We start from the raw sequence: 20,617 nt of genomic DNA, 5'->3' as shown, positions 1-20,617 counted from the left end.
ACCCATGAGATCATGACCTGAGATAAAACCAAGAGTCAAATGCTTAACTGACTGAGCCACCCAGGCACCTCTCTACATTAAAGCATATTAAACCTACTTATTTTATATTCTAAATCTGGTAATTCCACTATCTGAACCATGTTCAGACTGAAGTTTTCTTTATTATTTCTGTTATTTTCTTTGGAGATTTTAAAATGTGTGCCCATGTGTCTTGCAGAATTTTTTTCAGACTTACCTGATATAGCCTTACTTTGAGCAGATTTTTATTTGCTTTTCTGCCAATCACCTGAAAGCACTAGCAGTCTGAGACCTGTTTATATTAAATTCTCACTTCCAGATTTTCAACCACATAGGCAGTTTGAATTCAGGCTGCAAGGAGGTGTGAAAGCAATTCAGGGAGGTGATTTTTCCCTCACAGAGCCCAGTTCAAGCCATGCTATTTTAATTTGTACTCACCCTTTCCTAAGGGGGTGGCCCCTAAGCTCTGGCTCTTTGCTCCAGGAGAGCCCAGGAGAGATTCTTGCCCTCTGGTGTTCCCTTAGGAATCACAGGAGAAGATCTGGATCACAAAGAGTTGGCAAGAACCCTCTTAGGGCCAAAGTTGCCTGACTTTTGATCAACCTTTTGTGGTCCCTAATTTTAAACTGTTTTCAGCCTTCTGTTGATTCCTTCTGTTTATCTAGCTTAGTGATAGATTTCAAAACACAATTAATCCAGCTTTTTTTTTTTTTCTTTCTAAAATGGTTTCCATTGGGAAGGTATGAAAGCTTGTTTGTTCACCCGGCTGCCAAACACAGAAGTGCTTTTCTCTATTTGTAATCTTTCACTTATTAAGCAAGGTAATAGGGATTTAGTTGTTTGTTATATTATTATACAGATTTTTGTACACTTGAATAGTCATGAAACATTAGAGAAAAATCAAGTATTTAATTCAAGAAGATAGAAAAAATCAAGATTAATAGCAGTGGATAGAAAGGATGACTAAATTATTCAATGTTAAATAATTTAGAGAACAAAAAATTAGATCTGATAAACAAATATAAGTGGGTTTTTGTTTTGTTTGTTTTGTTTTGTTTTGCCCAAATCTGTGAAATAGACTAGGGGCTGGAAAACTGTGGCCTGTAGGCCAAATCCTGCCTGCCACCTGTTTTTATATTACACTTAGGTTCAAATGGTTTTTAGATTTTTAACTAGTTGGGGGGCCGGGGGCGGGAAGGAATGAGGAATAATATTTCATGACACATGAAAATTATATGAAATTCAAATTTCAGTGTCCATAATAAAGTTGTATGGGAACCTGGCCACGTTCATTCATTTATGTCCTGTCTCTGGCTACTTTCATGCTACAAGAGCAGAGTTAAGTATTTGTGACAAAGGCCATATGGCCCCCAAAGCCTATATTTTCATTCCCTGGCCCTTTGCAGAAAAATGTGCTGAGCTTTGAAATAAACAAAACTTCAGCAGAATTGCCAGAAAGAGAGATGTGAGTGAAAGAGAAAGAAGTTGAGATGCACAACACATATTTTAAAAGACCATGCATGCAAATGCAAAAGAGATGTTAAACATTATAGGTCTCTTTGAAAGTAAATTTGAAGGTAACAATTAAACAAATTGTTTTCTAGGAAAACACGCATTACTAAAACATTATCAGGAGGAAGAAGAATATCTGAATAACTTGCTAACAAGGGAAGAAATATTTAAAGTTGTAGAGATATACATCCTTCCTTTCAAAATGGCCCTGTGTATTAATATTTCACAAGCAAGTTGCCCACAGATGAAATAATTTCTATTTTATTTAACTGTTTTGAAGCATAAATTAGACAAGAATCTTTTAGATTCATTTCCCAAAATTAGTATAATCCTGATTGATATCAACATGTGAAGACCATTGCATAATAAATGATATAAAATTCCTGAAAAATGGTCATATTTAAAATAGCCATAAAATTAAAGAATGATGTGATTTGAACAACTAGTGTTTTTTCTAAAAATGTGAGAATGTTTTAACATTAAGATATTTATTTGCATGTTTGAGTATAGGGAAAAAGTCAAACTATTACCTCAATATTTGCCAATAATATATTTGATACAATTGAACATTTATTCTTGACAGAAATTAAATGAAAAGGGAATTAATATCTATTTCTAATATAATAAAGTCTAACTCAACTGCCAATATTTGCACAAACTTAAAACACTATAAACATTTCCATTTAAGTAAGACAAAATATATTAGCTTTATATTAATCATCATTTTCCTGGAAGTGCAATTCGATAAAATATTAGAAAGTCAGTAGAGGATCTATCATTATTTGCTGATATTATTGTGTTCTATTGGAAAATCTAAGAGTCAACTGAAAAATGATGAGATACACTGTGAATGTCTTCCTTCCTTCCTTGCTTTCTCCCAGGCTGGCACCAGATGTCCCAGTAGGGAGGTAGTATGGTCACAAACTGGCAAGACTACTGGAGTCCAGGCAAGGTGAAGGTGGTATCCATGCAGTGCAGGGATCATGAAAGCCTGTCATAGAGTGAAGAAGACTTCCCACTGCAGTGCCTCTAGAGCTCATTGAGCATCTCCAAACCTTTGGAGGGCATCTACACAGAGAAGGAATGGCAACCTGTTTTAATTTTTGACAAAGGCATCTACATAGTGTAGGGAAAAGATTTAGAGGTAGAGCAGTGAAAGAGATTGGTTAAATATAAGGATGTTAAATGAATAATAAAATATGTGGAGGATATTGGAAGCCAGCATCCTATTGTCAGAGAAAGGAGTTATAAGTATGAAAAGGAAGAAAATTTATTTTTTTTATTTTTTTATTTTTTTTAATAATTTTTTTTAATTTATTTATGATAGGCACACAGTGAGAGAGAGAGAGGCAGAGACACACACAGGCAGAGGGAGAAGCAGGCTCCATGCACCGGGAGCCCGATGTGGGATTCGATCCCGGGTCTCCAGGATCACGCCCTGGGGCAAAGACAGGCACCAAACCGCTGCGCCACCCAGGGATCCCGAAAAGGAAGAAAATTTAAATAAACCCTCTGTTGCTGGACTGAAATTGGAGGAAGTGAGTGTGAATCATGGTCTTCAGTGTGTAGATAAGCAGATATAGAAAGAAGTATGGATTTCAATGGTGTGTGTGTATGTCTGTGTTGATGTATATATGTTCCTTGCCACTGTTCCCTGAGAACATCTTCATGCAGCAACACTTCCATAGCAAGATGAATCTGAACATCACCATATGATAGCAACTTATAACCCCTTGACTAATGAATCTATAGAGGTATAAAAATAAAAAGAAATAAATGGAGAAAACAATCTCTTCCTTAAAGTAAAATGCCAACAGATACACATAGGAGGAACAATACCATTAGAAAAGTCATCATTGGCCATAATAAGGAAAATAAACAAGTCAAGAAACACCAATGGATGCTGAAAAATGATAAGTAAAAGTTTTGTAAGGGACTTTCTTACCTAATCTCAAGGGACACTCCTCATGAGGAGGAAAAAAAGGCATATTTACTATTTTTAAAAAGTAGTTTTACTGTAGAGAAATTTGGCAGATACTACACAGCATTAATTTCCTAGAGCTGCAGTTAACAGATGACCACAAACTGGGTGATGTGAAATGAACAAGTTTATTCTTTCACAACTTTGAACGGTCAAAGTCCAAAGTCAGTAAGAAAGCAGGACTAGGATCCCTCTGAGTGCTCTAGGAGAAGTCCTTCCTAGCCACTTATGGCTTCTGCTCTTTGCTGGCAATCCTCAGTGTACTTTCGGCTCATAGACACATCACTCCAATCTCTGCTTCTGTCATCATGCAGCCTTCTTCCCTATATCTGTGTCTTCTCTCTATTTGTATCTTATAAATATACCAATCCTTGGATTGAGGGCCCATACTACTCCAGCATGACCTCATCTTAGCTTGATTACATGCACAGAGACCTTATTTCCAAATAAGGTAGCACTCACAGGTCACCAGGATTAAGATTTTAACTTATCTTCTTGGGAAATGTAATTCAAACCCACAACACACCTTAATCAAGAGATCTAAGGGGATATCAGTAATGAGACAAACAGAATCATGCACCACTGATAAGATGCAATGAGAAGGATGTAGCACCATTTCTGTGATGTTCCTGCCAAAGGTCAATAAACTGAATGTAATCATGAAGAAGATGCTGACAGATGTTCTATTTAAAAAGTCTATAATATTCAAATGCCAAGGTCATGGAAGTTAAGGAAAGACTTAGGAACTATTCGAGATGGAAGCAATCAAAAAAGACTAAATGCAATGCTTAACCCCAGATTTGATTGTTTTCCATCTTCATAACCTAATCACTGCTCAAGAGACTCCCACCTCCTAATACCATCACATCCAGAGTTTAATTTTCAATATATGAGTTTGGATGGGAACACAAACATTCTGTCTACAGCATGCTTTATTTGCATTTGCTCTTTTTTTTTTTTTCAATGATGTCATATTTAGGTAATACATTTCATTGACAATTTAAAATTTCAGTACTTCATATACTGAAATGTTGAAAGTGCATTTATTTTACAGATAAAGCTTGAACATGGGCAAGAAATTTTAGAATATGGTTCACAAATAGTTGCTGGTCCCATCTAATTCAAGAATAAATATATATTAGGTAACATCTAAGTGATATGGCCAGAAATTGGTTTATACCAAAGTAAATTGATGCATTAACTCTTGGAAAAGGTTTTTCTCACTTTAGTTTTCTGAAAAACTCAGTTTTCTTCCTAACTCAGTGAGCACTACTACCTCTTCTCTTTTGCTGGTTTCTCCTCATCAATCTTACTTCTGTTAGCGGGAGTGCATGAGAGTTCAGTCCTTGGACTCCTCATGACTTTATTGATATTCATTTCTGTATTAATGTCATTGAGTCTCATGGTTTTAAATACAATCTTCCTGCTAAGGACTCTCAAAGTTGTAGCTCCAGCTAGAATCCATCCTGTCAATGCCAGTCTTGTGTAGTAAATGGCCTACTTGCATTTCCTTTCAGATGTGAAATAGATACCTCAAAGGTAATGTGTCCAAATGCGAAAGTCTCCTCTTTCCTTTTCCATATCTGCTCTACCTGTGGTCTTCGCCATCTCAGTTAATGACCATCCTTCCAGCTACTCAGTACACAAACCTGAAGACCATCCTTGACCTCTCTCTTCCTCTCACTCCACATGTCCAATATGTCAGCAAATCTTTATGCTCCTTCTTCAAAACTCATCATCCAGATAAGATAATTTCTTATCATCTCCATGAAACCTGCCTATCACTTTTGTATAAGTACCATGACCTCTGGCCTGAGTTACTGCAGTTGTCTCCTAGCAAGATCTCTCACTTCCCCCATTGCCTTTGTACTGTGTTTTCTCAATATTAAAACTAAACTGTTTTTTTTAAGTGTTCATCAGATAAAGCATTTCTCAAATCTTTCAGAAGCTCTCCAAGTTACTGTGAGCGAAAGCCCTCATCCATACAATGGTGTTGAGGCCACAGACCCAGTGGCTCTCCATGACCTGTCTGATGCCCACCCATGTTGGCCTGGACACACAGATACACTCTCTATCAGGGCAGCATAGCTGACCATCCTCTTGGCCCAGACTGCTTTTCCTCCATATCCCCACATTGTGCCTTCCTTCATTTTAAACCTTTGTCAAGTGTCATGTTTTTAGTGAAGCCCACTCTGGCCATCAATGATAATTCAGTACCTCTTCACTCTGAACTATGGATCCTCCTTACAACAATTACATTCAAGCATGCTTAATAATTCACTTATTTATTAAACTGATTTTCTGGCCTCTCAACTGGAATGCAAAATCCTTAAAGGCTGGGATGTTTGTGTTCACTGATATGTAGAACAGAGCTGACATTGAGGAGATGTCCAGTAAGCTTCTTGAAATAACTACATGAAAAACAAATGTGAAGGGCATTGTGTGTCAAGGTGGAGAGTGTATACTAAACTTTTTGTAAGGGGGAGAAGGAAATCCACACAAGATTTTTTTAAGAAAAAAACAATGGTACTGGGTTGTATCCCAGGTAGGTTAATACAGAAACAATTTGAAGAATCAAGTATGAGAGAAAAAGAGTCAAGATACTTGCTGTAATACAATAGCCCAGGAAAGAAGAAGTAAAGGCCTGAAACAGGACAGCAAGAATGGCACTGGAAGTCAGAAGCCCCAATGACTTCAGATTTACCTTATTTAATTCCTTGATATAATATAGGTGACAAGAAATAAGTATAAATCAAATATATATCCCAGACTTTGTGGTGAGTGACATGGAAATGATGATGACAAAAATGCATAGGATTCAGTGAGAATTCTCATAGGACAGAGAATCAAAGCCCTATTTTGGACTAAAAGCATTAAGGTGCAGGTGGGAAATCCAAATTAATATCTAGAGAAGACAGCTGAAAAAGTACTTCTGGAGCTCAAGAACTGGTCATGTTGGAGCTGTGAATATGGGCATCCTAGAGAAAGAATGTGACTTTAGAAGAAATGAGACTTTTATGGAAGACAAATGTACATCAAGTAGAGGCTCTTGATCCTGAAATGAAGAATAAAATACAAAATGGACAAATGAAATCTTTAAGAAATGACTAGAGCTGAGTTCAAGAATTTCTGCCATTTGCCAAACATGTGAAAGAGAGTTTTAAGTGCTGGAAAGACTAATGTTGTAACCTTTCTTAGATGCTATATGTAGTAGATTTAAATATACTATGTTAGATATATGTAATCTTACATACATAAATTTATAATACAATTAGCTATGTTTAGAAGCCCAAAATTTATTTGAAATATAAACTAGGGTCTGTACACTTCCCAGGCCTAGTTTTCAAACTGGAGGTTTCTGTACAACAGAAAAATCCAGATTGTGGGTTGCTAAGAGCTCTGACTTAAGAAAATATACGGGAGTGATTCTAAATCATGGATTACATGAAGTTGCCAGTGCCCATAAAGTGACTCCCTGAGTAAATTTCTTTGAATTTGCCCAAATTCCAAGGTCCAAGATGTGGAGATCCTACTGAGACCCTGAAGGGAAGGCAAACACTGAATGCTACTCGGTCTTTTTAACGATTTGAAGAGTTCTGTCATAGACATCAAACTTTGGGGTAGTCTTGTCAAATTCCATGTTAAAGTATAACCCATAGAAACATTGTCATTAGCAATAACATGAATGGATCTGGAGGGCGCTATGCTAAGTGAGATAAGCCAGACAAAGACAAACACAGTATGATCTCACTTATATTTAAAATCTTCAAAAAAGCAAACTCATACACACAGAAAACAGATTGGGGTTGCCACAGGCAGTGGGTAGAATGGGTGAAAGGGGTCGAAGGACACAAACTTCCAGTTGTAGAATAAATAAACCCCAGAGACGTAATGTACAGCATGATGACCATAGTTAATAATACTATATAGTATATTTGAAAGTTGCTAAGGGAGTAGATCTTAAAAGTTCTCATCACAAGGGGAGTCTGGGTGGTGCAGGCAGATAATGTCCAACTGTTTTTTTCAGCTCAAGTCATACTCTTAGGTTCGTGAGGTCGAGCGTCATGTTGGGCTCCAAATTCAGCACTGAGTCTGATTGAGATTCTCTCTCCCTCTCCCTCTGCCCCTCCCATTCATTCTCTCTCTCTCTCTCTCTCTCAAATAAATAAATAAATAAATAAACAAATAAATCTTTTTTAAAAAGTTCTCATCAGGGCAGCCTGGGTGGCTCAGCGGTTTAACACCGCCTTCAGCCCAGGGCGTGATCCTGGAGACCCGGGATAGAGTCCCACATCAGACTCCCTGCATGGAGCCTGCTTCTCCCTCTGCCTGTGTCTCTGCCTCTCTCTCTCTCTGTGTGTCTCTCATTAATAAATAAATAAAATCTTTAAAAAAAAAGCTCTCATCATAAGGAAAAAAATTGTTTTTGTACCTATGGAAGGTGACAGATGTTAACTGAATTTTATGATGATCAAGTCTCATTTGATACAACTATCAAATCATGATGCTATACACCTAAAATTAATATGTATCAACTATATGTCAGTTATATCTCAACAGAAATAAAATAAACCTTTTTTTTCAAAAAGTAATCCTGAGTAACTAGGAAAGCCAGTAAACCACACACAGATTAGATATCATAATAGCACTGGGGTGCCTAGCTGGTTCAGTCAGTGGAGAGTGCAACTGTTGATCATAAGTTCAAACCCCACTTGGGTGTAAAGATTACTTTAAAAAAAGATATCATAATAGTACTGTTGGATTCTCCCTTATGCTTTGCATAACTTTACTTTCCATAACTCTATTTTTTCTGAATATAAATGCAATAAATGGACATTTGTGAAATTTTTGAAAAAATAAGAAAAATCACTTCTGATCTAGTCAGCCAAGATAATCATTGTTAAGATTTTGATATAGCCCTTTCATTGTACTTTCTATGTATGAATGCACTTGTGCATGTGTGTATGTACCATATGTGAGTGAATTACCCAGACACATAGTTTTTACATACTGTGTATATGCTTCTCTATTGTCCCATTCATTTTAATGGTATAAGCAATTTCCGATTGATGAAACTGTTTTCAAGAAACATTTAATGAAAAAAAAGGAAACATTCAATGATCATGTAATATCTTTTGTGTATATAATTTAACTGCCCATTCTCTGACATTGAATATTTTGCTGTTTTCCACATAAAGGGGAAATCCTTTCCATGTGTATACCGAAGTGAAGAGAGAAGGAAACAGAAAGTTTCCTGAGTGGTAGAAATTTCTTCACTGAAGCAGGAGCATAAAGTATTTTTAAAGTAACTTTAGGGATCTTCTGTTTTCTACCTGATTGCTGCCAGTGACATACCTTGAAACAGTGTTGAAGGTATACAAACTCTGCCAGGAAGACCAGGTAAAAAGAATGAACACATCATACTGCCTTTTACCATTTCTAGACACGTTTTTGTATACATTCACTGTATTCTGTTCTCAGTATCAACACTGACGCCAAAGCACAGCAAACCAAGGCAGACAAGCCCACAAAGACCATGAGTGAAGATATGCTGACATCAAGCTACATGTTTCCAACCATTTCTTAAAAAACAAAGTAAAGCAATGTCCACAATAGCCAAACCACAGAAAGAGCCCAGATGTCCATCGACAGATGAATGGGTAAAGAAGATCTGGCTGTGTGTGTATATGTGTGTGTTTATATGTGTGTGTGTATACATATATGTGTGTATATATATGTGTGTGTATACATATATATACATATATACATATATATGTGTGTGTATATATATATATATATATATATATACAGACACACACAAAAATGGACTACTACTCAGCGCCTGAAAAATTAATCCTGCCATTTGCAACAAAATGGATTGAACTAAAAAAAAAAAATGGATTGAACTAGAAGGTATTATGTTAAGCTAAATAAGTCAATCAGAGAAAGACAATTACCATGATCTCACTCATATGTGGAATTTAAGAAACAAAACAGAGGATCATAGAGGAAGAGAGGAAAAAAATAAAACAAGATGAAATCAGAGAGGAAGACAAACTGTAAGAGACTCTTAATTACAGAAAACAGACAGGGTTTGCTGGAGGGGAGAGGAGGGGAGATGGGGTAATGGAGTGATGAACCTTAAGGAGGTTATTATATATATTATTATTATATATATTATTATATATATTATTATAAGGAGGGTATTATATAAGACTTATGAATCACTGTTGTCTATCTCTGAAACTAATAATACATTAAACGTTAATTAATTGAATTTAAATTAAAAATTAAAATTAAAAAGCAAATATAAACAAAGGATATTGCTTGCATTTAATAGTTTTTAGAACATTTTATTATGAATTTTCTCTTAGTTTCCAAAATAACTGTTAATTTGACAGTGCAGTTAATTATATTATTTTACATTGGAAAATGTGGGTTTAGAGAGTCTACAGAATTTAAGGCTCACACAGTCAAAAAATTGGTAGGGCTGTGGTGTGAAGACAGGTTTCCTGACTCCTTCCTTGTGTCCTATCTTTATACCATTTCAGAGGGGAGATGCCTGATTTACTGGAAGTTCTAAAGAGCAAGAACTATTTTCCAGAAACCTCTCCTTGAATTTCATTCATGTATATGAGTCTTATAGCCTCTTTTGAAAGGATAACTGTGACCAGGGAGTGGGTGGCTCTGGCCAGCATTTCTGAACTCGTCCCCAGCAAAGAGGAAGAGCCACCTGGGACCAATCAGGCTTTCCCTCACCCTGTGAGGCAGTGAATGAGGGAAGATGCTGGAGAGGTGGGCAGCACTGTCCACCATGCTCCCCACATTTCTCATCTATATGGCTTTGTAGACTCAAAGAGTTTGGAGGAGTTGGCTAGTCAATATCAAAGCCAAGATTTTAAGCATTGGAAATCTGCCAGTACTAAACATGGAACACAGACAAGCATATTTTATTTTTACACCACTTCCTGAAACATTACTTAAGTGCCTACCAGTCTCTGTAGTAGAGACAGAGAGAAAAGCCACCAGAACAAGACAAACCTCCTGTCTTCCTTCAGATAAGCAATAAAGAATAAAGACATAAATAAAGAACTAGCATCAGGATCGGTACTGATAGGCTTGAGGAAGAAAAATCAAAGAGAGTAAAGGCATCAGAAATGAAAGGTACTGAGTGGCAGTGGCTACCCTAGACAGAATAGTCAGCTATGTGTCCTTTTCAAGGTATTAGAAATACAAGTAGTACATTAAAAGTATGACATATGGGTATTGTTGCTTAGTGTGAGGCTAATATTTATTTGTTTTAAACAGTGAGTTTATTTAAATAAAAATATTGATAAATAATGCTAAAGGGATGCATAGATATAAAATAATTAGGAAAGCAGTACCCAAATGACAGCTAGTGGAGCTAGCTGGGGGAGCCTTACAACATCTTTCTGCCTATCTCTGCACCATAATGTAACCATTATTACCTATCCAGATTCAAGGCAATATGGATTCCATGGTCAGCATTTCAATCCCTTAAACCAAACTATTTACTTTCCCCACCCAGGACTCAGAAACAGAAGCCCTTAGTATAAAAACCTGGATGTCATTAACTCCTTTCTTTTTCCTCCTGCCCCACATTCTACATTATACTCAATGTATGCTGTATATGCAGATGCTGGAAAGACAGAAAACAAGAAGTGATTATTTTGCTTAAAAGAGAATTAGAAGAGATCATTGGTCTGGGTGCTTGGTCCATTCAAAATCTCAGTATTTAATCCATATATATTTTCAATCTCACATTTGTGAAACACTCCAATGCGTGGCACTGCAATGCTTGAGATATGTGTTAGAGAAAGAGAACAGGAGATCTTGTTTTTTCCTTCATACAGTTTAACTGGAGTGGTGATGGAATGGCAATTACACATCTTGGTTGCTATAGATATCATCAGTGTTACATAGAAAACAACGCAAGACTCTGTACTATGTCCATTTGTGATCATAAAACAGCAACAGTTTCACAACTAAGTTATCCAAACACCTACACATGTGCATTATAAACATAATTGATGATGTGTAACTGGTATGTCCTTTGTTCTTTCTAATTGAAGGTTGCTCAATATTTGCACCATAAGCCCTTGTTTCTGTGTCAGTTGTGACTTTGTTTTTTCATTGGAATTATATAGAAATTATAAGCAGGCAAGGTGGAGTGAGGTTGTTTGCAGTATTCTGCACTTTGTTTTGATAGAAAAAAAAGAAATTCTGGGGCAAAATAAACAGAATTTTTAAAGGTCAACCCATTTTTTTTTTGCCTGCTATATTCCAATGGTCATGAATGTCTTCATATTCCAGGGCCACTCAAATGTGGAAGGCTCTCCCAGGCTCCTCTTTCTCTCTTGCCCTTCACACAGCCTCTAGTAGTTTATCACAGATAGGCAGGTGGACCTGTAAGGCATGACAAGGAGCTTAGATTTCAATCAAAGTGCAGCAGGGAGTAATTGGGAACTATGAGCAGGGAAGTGATGTGACCAAGTTACACGTGAAATTCCCCAACTATCTTAGGGGGCACAGGCAGTGGGCTAAGTGTAGGCCAGGAGCCACACCGAAAGCTACTGAAATCAACATGAGGAAAATAACAGATTTGAGACTTATTTGGAGTTGCATCAGATACTTCTTGACAGATCAGATATAGGATGATACAAACACAGAAAACTTCTAGATTCCCTCCTGAGCAAATGGATGAATAGTAAAGATTGAGAGGAGGAGCAGTAGGGAAGGGGGTATCCACAGTTCAATTTAGGGACAGCTTCTGTTTGAAATGCTTATCAGCCTGTCAGGGAAGCTGTCATGTGGGACTCAAGGGAGAGGATGGAGCAGAGATGGTCATTTGAGAGCATCTTTTCTAGTCTCTTGCTATTTTCTCTCCCCTAAACTTTAAAACTTTTACTGCTTTAAGATTGATGTGATCTGGCTCAGTGGTTGAGTGTCTGCCTTGGGCTCAGGGCATGATCCCGGAGTCCTGAGATCGAGTCCTGCAACAGGCTCCCCACAGGGAGCCTGCTTTTCCTTCTGCCTATGTCTCTGCTTCTCTCTGTGTGTCTTTCATGAATAAATAAATAAAATCTTTAAAAAAAAGTTGATGTAACTAACCTAAGCCTAATATTATTCTTGTTCATGGCATCTACAAAGACCCCTGGCCAAGGAGTCATTCCGATTCTGGCTCTTAACTTCCTGCCTGTGTCAGCAGTAAAGAAACTTCTCCTCTCTATGGTTCACTGCCTCATCAAAAAAACCTCGCCCCTTTCTAAAACCTTATTAAACTTATTTAGTGTAATATTTTTTTTAAATTTATTTTTATTTATTTATGATAGTCATACAGAGAGAGAGAGAGGCAGAGACACAGGCAGAGGGAGAAGCAGGCTCCATGCACCGGGAGCCCGACGTGGGATTCGATCCCGGGTCTCCAGGATCGCGCCCTGGGCCAAAGGCAGGCGCCAAACCGCTGCGCCACCCAGGGATCCCTATTTAGTGTAATATTTAGAAATATGAAAACACTCTATAGTATCAGCACTGAGTGGGTGAAAGACAAGCCCATAGAAATAACACCTCATGTTTGCTATTTAAAAATAAGCAGGTCTTTGTGTTCCTTTGCATTTACCTCTCATCAGATTCCCATAAGATATGTTATAGGTTATTCTCTCATGTTTATAATTCAGGAAACTAAAAGAGAGATATTTAACAACTTCCCCAAATCAAATAAGTAGACAGTTGCTGAGATAGGCTTGAATGGCTTTCTCCCACAATTCCGTATTCTATCCATGTTCCATCTATCAGGCTTTTTAAATGGCCAACATGCTCTCTGAGGTCAGGACCCACAGATATGGATAGGGTAGCTCCAATAACCCTTCAGGAAAGATCTCACCACTCTGTTGCAAGGAGGTCGGTCAGCAGCTGCCTCTAGCAGCCAGGGCCTTCAGAATGCAACATACTGTCAAAGGAAATCTATAACTGAGCTCCACTCCCATCCTAAGCTCAGATAGTAAATCAAAAACAATACTATACCCAGGAGGGAGGAGAGGGTGGTAGAGATTAGTGCCATTTTTGAAGATCTCAAGGATGCAGTGTAGTCTTCACTATCATGTCTCCATTCAATTCACCATGATAAACCCTATAGAAACCAGATGGATCCTGGAGGATCTTTCCTAGAGCGGATCGATATGGCCTCAGATACATGGCATATGGCTATCAATATAGCAAGTGCATTCTTCTCTATCCCCATCAGAAAAGAGGATCCGGAACACTATTCACATGGAATAAACAATACTCATTTGCTCCTGTGCCTAGTAACATGATAGGCAGCCAGCGCTCTCTGAGGTCTGGAAAGGACACAGTTCTGGACACAATTCTGGTACCAGCCAGCCTTGCTGCTTCAGCCATATGAGCTGTAGACTCATGATCTTAGAGGTGTCAGTGGTGGAAGAAAAAAAAAAAAAGATGCACTATACACATATATCAAGCCCCAAGGGAAGAAACACAAGGCTCCCCCTGGGTTTCTGGAGCACGGACATGCTATCTATAGCAGAGCACTTTGCACATGTCAAAAACAGTATCTGATGTGCTATCATTAGGTCCTGGTGGAGGGCCCACTTGTCCTGAGACCCCAGGTACCTATATCTTCCACGGCCCATCATAAGCTGGATCCTAGACCCCCCATGTCATCAAGCTGGACTACCCAGCAGCAGCCCTTCAAAAGATGAACTGGAATGTCTAGGGTAGATCCTGAACCACACATGAGGGCACAAGTAAGCTCAAGAGCAGGCATCCAAAATCTATGTCACTTGCAAGTAATCCAGAGCCTGTCCCCCAGCTTACACTGTAGTTGTATGGGACAGAGGAAGTCTCAGCTGAAGGACTCTCAAGGAAGGAAAATGTCTAGGCTTGTTTATGAATTGAGACAAGAGGAATAAGTGTGGGATTCTGTCTACCTAAGCACCTCTTGGCACTCCTTGCCCAATTATATGGTGAAGGGACACATGCAGTAGCCCTGGCTTGAAAAACACGTGGTCACCAGTAGTTCAGACACCACAGGATGGTGGGGTCACACCATCAGGTAGGTGACTCAGACCAGCAGAGGTGACAAGGTTCGGAAGAGCTTAGCATGGGTCTTTGTCTCCCCAGCTGTGCTTCCTCCCACTAACCTCCCTCTTCGGTGTCTGTCCAGGGGCACCTGGGTGGCTCAGTCAGTGGAGCATCTGCCTTCAGCTCAGGCCATGATCCCAGGGTCCAGGGATCAAACCCCTCATTGGGCTCTCTGCTCAGTGGGAAGCCTGCTTCTCCTTCTCCCTCTGCCAATCCCCCTTTTGTGCTCTCACTTTCTCAAATCAATAAATAAAACATTTTTCTCAAATCAATAAATAAAACATTTTTTAAAAACCCAATAAAACAAAATGTCTGTCCAGAAAGGGACTTTGCTAGACCCTAGTAAACTAGGGATTAACAGGGATGAGAGGTTGCAGCGTATCTCTCCCTTCAGCAAAGAGCTCCCTTTCTACCTCAGGAAGTACAATCTAGAGTGGACAGAGCAGACAGGCCCCCTGACCACCTTCAGGACCTACCTGCGCTCTCATGCCAAGGACAGCCTCTTCTGGGCCACAGCAGCTGAAAAACATAAAACAGGGTACCACAGGGTGCCTACTTGGTGCCTAAACTGGGGCTCTGTGTTTGGCACAGGGGCAGCCCTTGTTCACAATACTGGACTGGCAGAGGGCAGCACTGCCTATCTGAGGCTCTTTTACCTTATCCCACCTCCTCCCCCTTTTATCTTTCACAGGCCTTAAGCCCCAGTTAACCTCTTGCACACCTAACATTCTAAGCACCTACTCCAGAAGACCACCACAGCATCAGCTTCCAGAAAACAGACACTCATGCTGAGTGTTGGTGACTGGATATGGATACAGATCCAAAGAAAATGGCATCCTTCCATGTGCTCAGCCCTCAGATCTACAAGGAATTTTCTGCCCCTACGACCAGGCAGGTAACATGAGAGGTGTTACCACCTCACTATCTCAGTTCTTTTTAAATTTTACTTACTTGCTTGAGAAGGAGACAGAGAGAGAGAGAGAGAGAGAGAGAGGGCTCAGCAAGGGAAAGGGGCAGAGGGAGAGGGAGAAGCAGGTCCCCCCCTGAACAAGAAGCCCAACATGGGCTCCATCTCATGACCTTGGGATCATGACCTGAGTCAAAGGCAGATGCTTAACTGACTGAACCACCTAGGTACCAGTACCCCTCACTATCTCAGTCCCTGAATGAAGTTTTGTACGTAGTTTTCTTTAGAGCTGTCAAAGGCACTGGCCTCAAACTCAGTTTTTAACTAGTGTTAACTCCAGAGCAGATTAGATTAACAACTAATCCTGCTTCAGGTCCCAATTCTGTTTAAATCACTTGCAATTAAGCTTCTCTTCTCTCTTTCGCCTATGACCCTTTTCCAGATGTACTGAATATGCCTGTGACTATGAATAGCAAGACACTGGTGGCCGCTCATGCTCTAGCCTGATCTCTACCTCCAATCCCCCCAGCACCATCTGGAGCCCCAAAGGCCCACCGTTCACCTTCCCTACTTACCACCTTCCCTCCCACTTATTGTGAGACTGTCCTTCCTCTGCTTGCATTCTCTCTCCTGAGCCCACCCATTATATTCACCTGGTCCCATCAGGGACCAGCCCACCCATTATATTCACCTCAAGAGAAAATCCTGACACTGGAGAGAGCCACCCAGGCTTGATTTTAAAACAGGTGGGATACAGACCTAGTGATGCAGACCTCACTTTCTGAAGAAGAGTGAAGCAGAACACAGATGGTGGGAGGGAGGGGTGTGGATTCCTGCCTTCACTGATGATGGAGTGGAGGTGCTAATAGGCAGCTTAAACCACTTTCTATAAAACTGGAATGCTGACAGGGATTCTCCATTTTGAAAAGACATCTGATTTCCTCTTTCATATGTGGCCAATGCTTTGACTCTACGCTGCTTACTTAGAGGTAAAATAAACTGAAATGGCCAAAGTAATGTTAATTATATTCTATTTAACCCTTATACAGAGATAAAACATTCTATTCAATAAGGGAATCGCTAAGGCACTGCCATACATCCCTGGTGACCTTCTGCTCTGATGTGGTATTAAATTCAGGAGAAAATTTATTAAGAGACTTTATTGTACATAAAATGCATTTTAAAAACAGACAATAATCCCTTGTTGATCCAACCAACTTTGGGAAATGAGGTATACCACTAACATCCCAGACATTCACACGACCAACTCTTCCCCCTTTCCAAATCTTTGCTCTTAAGTCATTCCTTCAATGAGACATACCTGGACATATCTATTGAAAATTCCATCCCCTACTCATCCACCTTAACCTGTTTTGTTTGTCTGTCTATAGTACTCATCACCTTCTAACATACTCTTCAATGAACGTTCTATTATTTTATTGTCAGGTTTCTTCCATAGAAAGTTTAAGCTCCAAAAGCTTCTAATCTTTTACCTATTTTATCCCTAATGCTAAATATCTAGCACAGTATCCAGAACAGAGTGGTGCTACTAAAGCTTTTTGAAGGGAGCCTGAGTGCCTCAGTGGTTGAGTGTCTGTCTTCAGCTCAGGTTGTGATCCTGGAGTCCTGGGATTGGGTCCCACATCGGGCTCCCCACAGGGAGGCTGCTTCTCTCTCTGCCTATGTCTCTGTCTCTCTCTGTGTGTCTCTCATGAATAAATAAATCTTAAAAAATAAAAATCCTTTTTTAAAAAAAACCTTGTTGAAGAAAGTATATTTTATAAATAACTGCAATTAGCTATTCCTACAAAAAAATTAATTTCACTCTTTTTAGTTAAAAGTCTTTCCCATGTTTTCTTGGTATGTGCATCTGCATTGCTTGTTCTTTATTTTCTATATACTCAAGTTAAACAAAAGCAAAATTATTACAGATAATACTAAAGTTTGGTATCACTCTGAAACACAACCATGATGAGGAGCCTGGTCTGTACCCTCCTAGAATCTTCTCTGCTGACCTCACAGAGATGGACCTGTTAATAATATTGTGCTGTTTGTGTTTTTTAGGTGAATAGCATCAGATTACACATCTTCTGTAACTTAAATATTTCAAGTGGTGTATACATATTAGATCACATATGTTGACTTAAAATTGTTAATTAGAATATCACCATGTGAATATACAAACATTTATTTTTCAGTTATTCCCTAAATGAGGGCCATTTGAACATCACTAAATATGCTTCTCTTTGTTCATGTGAAAGTATATCCTGACAGCAAATACCAGGTAGTAGAATCTCCAGGTGACAGGATATACATATTTTGAATTCAAACAGTTCCTGCCAAAATGCCTTGCCAGGTGCCTGTGCTGGCTCAATCTCCCTTCAGAGCACATGGCAGCTCTGTGTCCAGATCCTCCCCTAACCTTGACATTAGCAAACTTCATAATTTTTGCAAAACTTTTTATAATTTATGCAGCATTGACAGTTTTATAATACTGAGTCTTCCCATGAACGTGATATACCTCTACATTCCAGTTTTATTTTATAGATTTCATTAATTATTTTATAGTTTTCTCCATAAACACTATGGTTATTTTGGTTAGGTATTATTATTATTATTATTATTATTATTATTATTATTATTATTTGGTTAGGTATTATTGTAGGTACTTTATACTCGCTGTTACTAAGAAAGAACAGAGTCATGTTTCCCTGTTATATTTCCCAAGTCACTAGCATGTATAGAAAAGCTAATAATTTTTCCCATGCTAATGTCTTCTTTCCAGAGTCTGTTTCCTGGTTCAATTTGGTTTTCTAGTTTAGTGGCCATCTCCTATTCAGGATAGTACAGCTCCTGCTCAATATGTTTACGTCTTACAACTTCTCATCTTATTGTATTAGTGAGGATCTCCAGAACCCTGTTGAAAAGTAGTGGTAAGGGTGAGCATTCTTGATTTGAATGGGGATTTTTCTAAAGTATCACCCTGATTAGAAATTCAGGAAGCTGACTCTTATTTTTTTTTTAAGATTTATCTAAAGATTTGGGGGGGGGGCGCCAGAAGGAGAAAGAGAGAGTTCTCAAGCAGACTCCCGCATGAGTGTGGAGTTCAATGCAGGGCTCAATCCTAGAACCCTGAGATCATAAACTGAGCTGAAAATAAGAGTAGGTTACTTAGCCACCCAGGCCCCCTGGGAAGATGCCTCTTATTAAGAAAGATTTCTTTTCCTCCCAATTCACAGAATATTTACCATGAGTGAGTGCTAAGTTTTTGCAATTCTTCTCTTAAATTTAACTTTGAACAATCTCTTAATTTCATGAATTTTGTATTTTTGAAACCCATCTTTTGATTTTATTACTTGTAGTGGGTTGAATGGTGGCCCCCCAAAAATGTGTGTTTACATCCTAATCCCCAGATGTGACCTCACCTGAAAAAAGGCTTTGCAGAAGTAATTAACTTAAGGATCTTCAGATGAGATCATCCTGGATTATCCAAGTTGGCTCTAAATCCAATGCCAAGTCTCCGTATAAAAGACAGAAGAGAAGATGCAGACACAGAGGAGAAGAGCATGTGAAGACAGAGGCAAAGAATGGCATGGTGCTGCTACAAGTCAGGGGATGCTTGGAGCACCAGAAGCTGGAAAAACAAGGAAGGATCCTCCACTATGAACTATGAACTATGAACTACGGAGGGAACACAATCTTGCCCACCCCTGGATTTCATACTTTTCCCAGCATACACTTGCGTCTCCGGACTGTGAAAAGATAAATTTCTGTCATTTTAAGACAGTCAGTTTGTGGTAATTTGCTACATCACCCTTAGGAACTAATACGTTGGTCAACCTTACTCTATTGTCATCATGTTTTCCACTTTCTTTGGAGTTGTTTAACTTTTAAAATGAAAGCTCTTGGAGTGCCTGGGTGGCTCAGTTGGTTTAAGTGTCTTCCTTTGGGTCAGGTTATGACCCAGGGGTTCTGGGATCGAGCCCCACATTGGGCTTCCTGCTCAGCAGGGAGCCTGTTTCTCCCTCTCCCTCTGCCACTCTCCCTGTTCGTGCTCTCTCTCTCCTTCTCTCTCTCACTCAATACATAAATAAAATCTTTTTAAAAATAAATAAGTAAATAAAATGAAAGTTTTTAACACAAAATGTCAATTCATTATTTTTTAATATTTGTTGTCTAACATTCATTTAAGGCTATGAATGTCCCTTCTTGCATCCTAATTTGGTGATATTCTGCAGGCTTGAATATCTACAGCTCTCACTGTTTCTAATTCTAAATGGATGTCACCCCATTTGACTTTTCTCATGATAAAATTATTTAGGAATCTTAGATATGTGCAGATTTTTACTACATTTTTATTTAGATTTCTAAATTCATGTCAATTGCCAGTGAAAGTGGCCTGTGTGTAATTTTTTTATCTATAGAAAGTTTTAGTTAAGTGGGATGTAATTTTTATCAATTTTTTTGTCAATGTGTCATGTGTGTTAGAAAAAAATACACATTTGTTTTTATTTTATACAAAGAATTATTGTGTATTTATGTATATATTAGTGAAACATGTCATTCAAATCTTCTAAATTCATATAGGTTTTGTCTAAGTCTATTATTATCTGAGAAACATCTGTTATCTCCTATTATGAGAATCACTGATTTCCTCTTAGTGTTTTTCCCATTGCATCTTTGTATATTCCAGACCTAGGTTTCCAATGCATAAGTATATATAAAACACATTTCTCTTTTTCATTTTGTTATTATTACAAAATATTTTCCTTTATATTTCTTTAAAAACTGTTCTATTTTGCTCTATAGTAATGGTTCTGGTTACTAGTGTTATGTAACAAAGTACTCCAAAGCTTAGCAATATAAAACAATAAATATTATATGGGCTTCATAATTTTAGGGGCCAGCAATTCAGGAAGGGCTCGCTAGGCAGTTCTCAGTTTGCTGAGGATGGCTCCATCTGAAATTTCCACAGGTGGACTCAGGGGCTCTTCAGCCCCACACCTACATGTACGTTTTCCAGCATCGTGGTCCCAAGAAAGGGAGACTTCTCTCATGGCAACTGGTTTCCCCATAAA

General features: G+C 38.6%; 1 long non-coding RNA gene across 8 annotated transcripts in view; it reads right to left on the bottom strand.

The window, feature by feature from the left end:
• The window catches only part of LOC144300662 (uncharacterized), a 185,406-nt gene that overhangs the window by 82,507 nt on the left and 82,282 nt on the right, over positions 1-20,617 (bottom strand). For 2 of the 8 annotated variants that reach the window (XR_013367435.1, XR_013367436.1), the window contains 2 exons: positions 15,109-15,151; positions 9,918-11,938 (listed from right to left, as the gene is read on the bottom strand). The exons of the other annotated variants lie outside the window; for them this stretch is intronic. This is a non-coding gene — a long non-coding RNA (uncharacterized LOC144300662). Of the gene's footprint in view, positions 1-9,917; positions 11,939-15,108; positions 15,152-20,617 lie in introns of those variants that run through there. 8 annotated transcript variants of the gene reach the window in all.

Source organism: Canis aureus, chromosome 28, assembly GCF_053574225.1.
Source record: "Canis aureus isolate CA01 chromosome 28, VMU_Caureus_v.1.0, whole genome shotgun sequence".
NCBI classification, from domain to species: Eukaryota; Metazoa; Chordata; class Mammalia; order Carnivora; family Canidae; genus Canis; species Canis aureus.
This window is presented reverse-complemented; position numbering and strand designations above follow the sequence as displayed.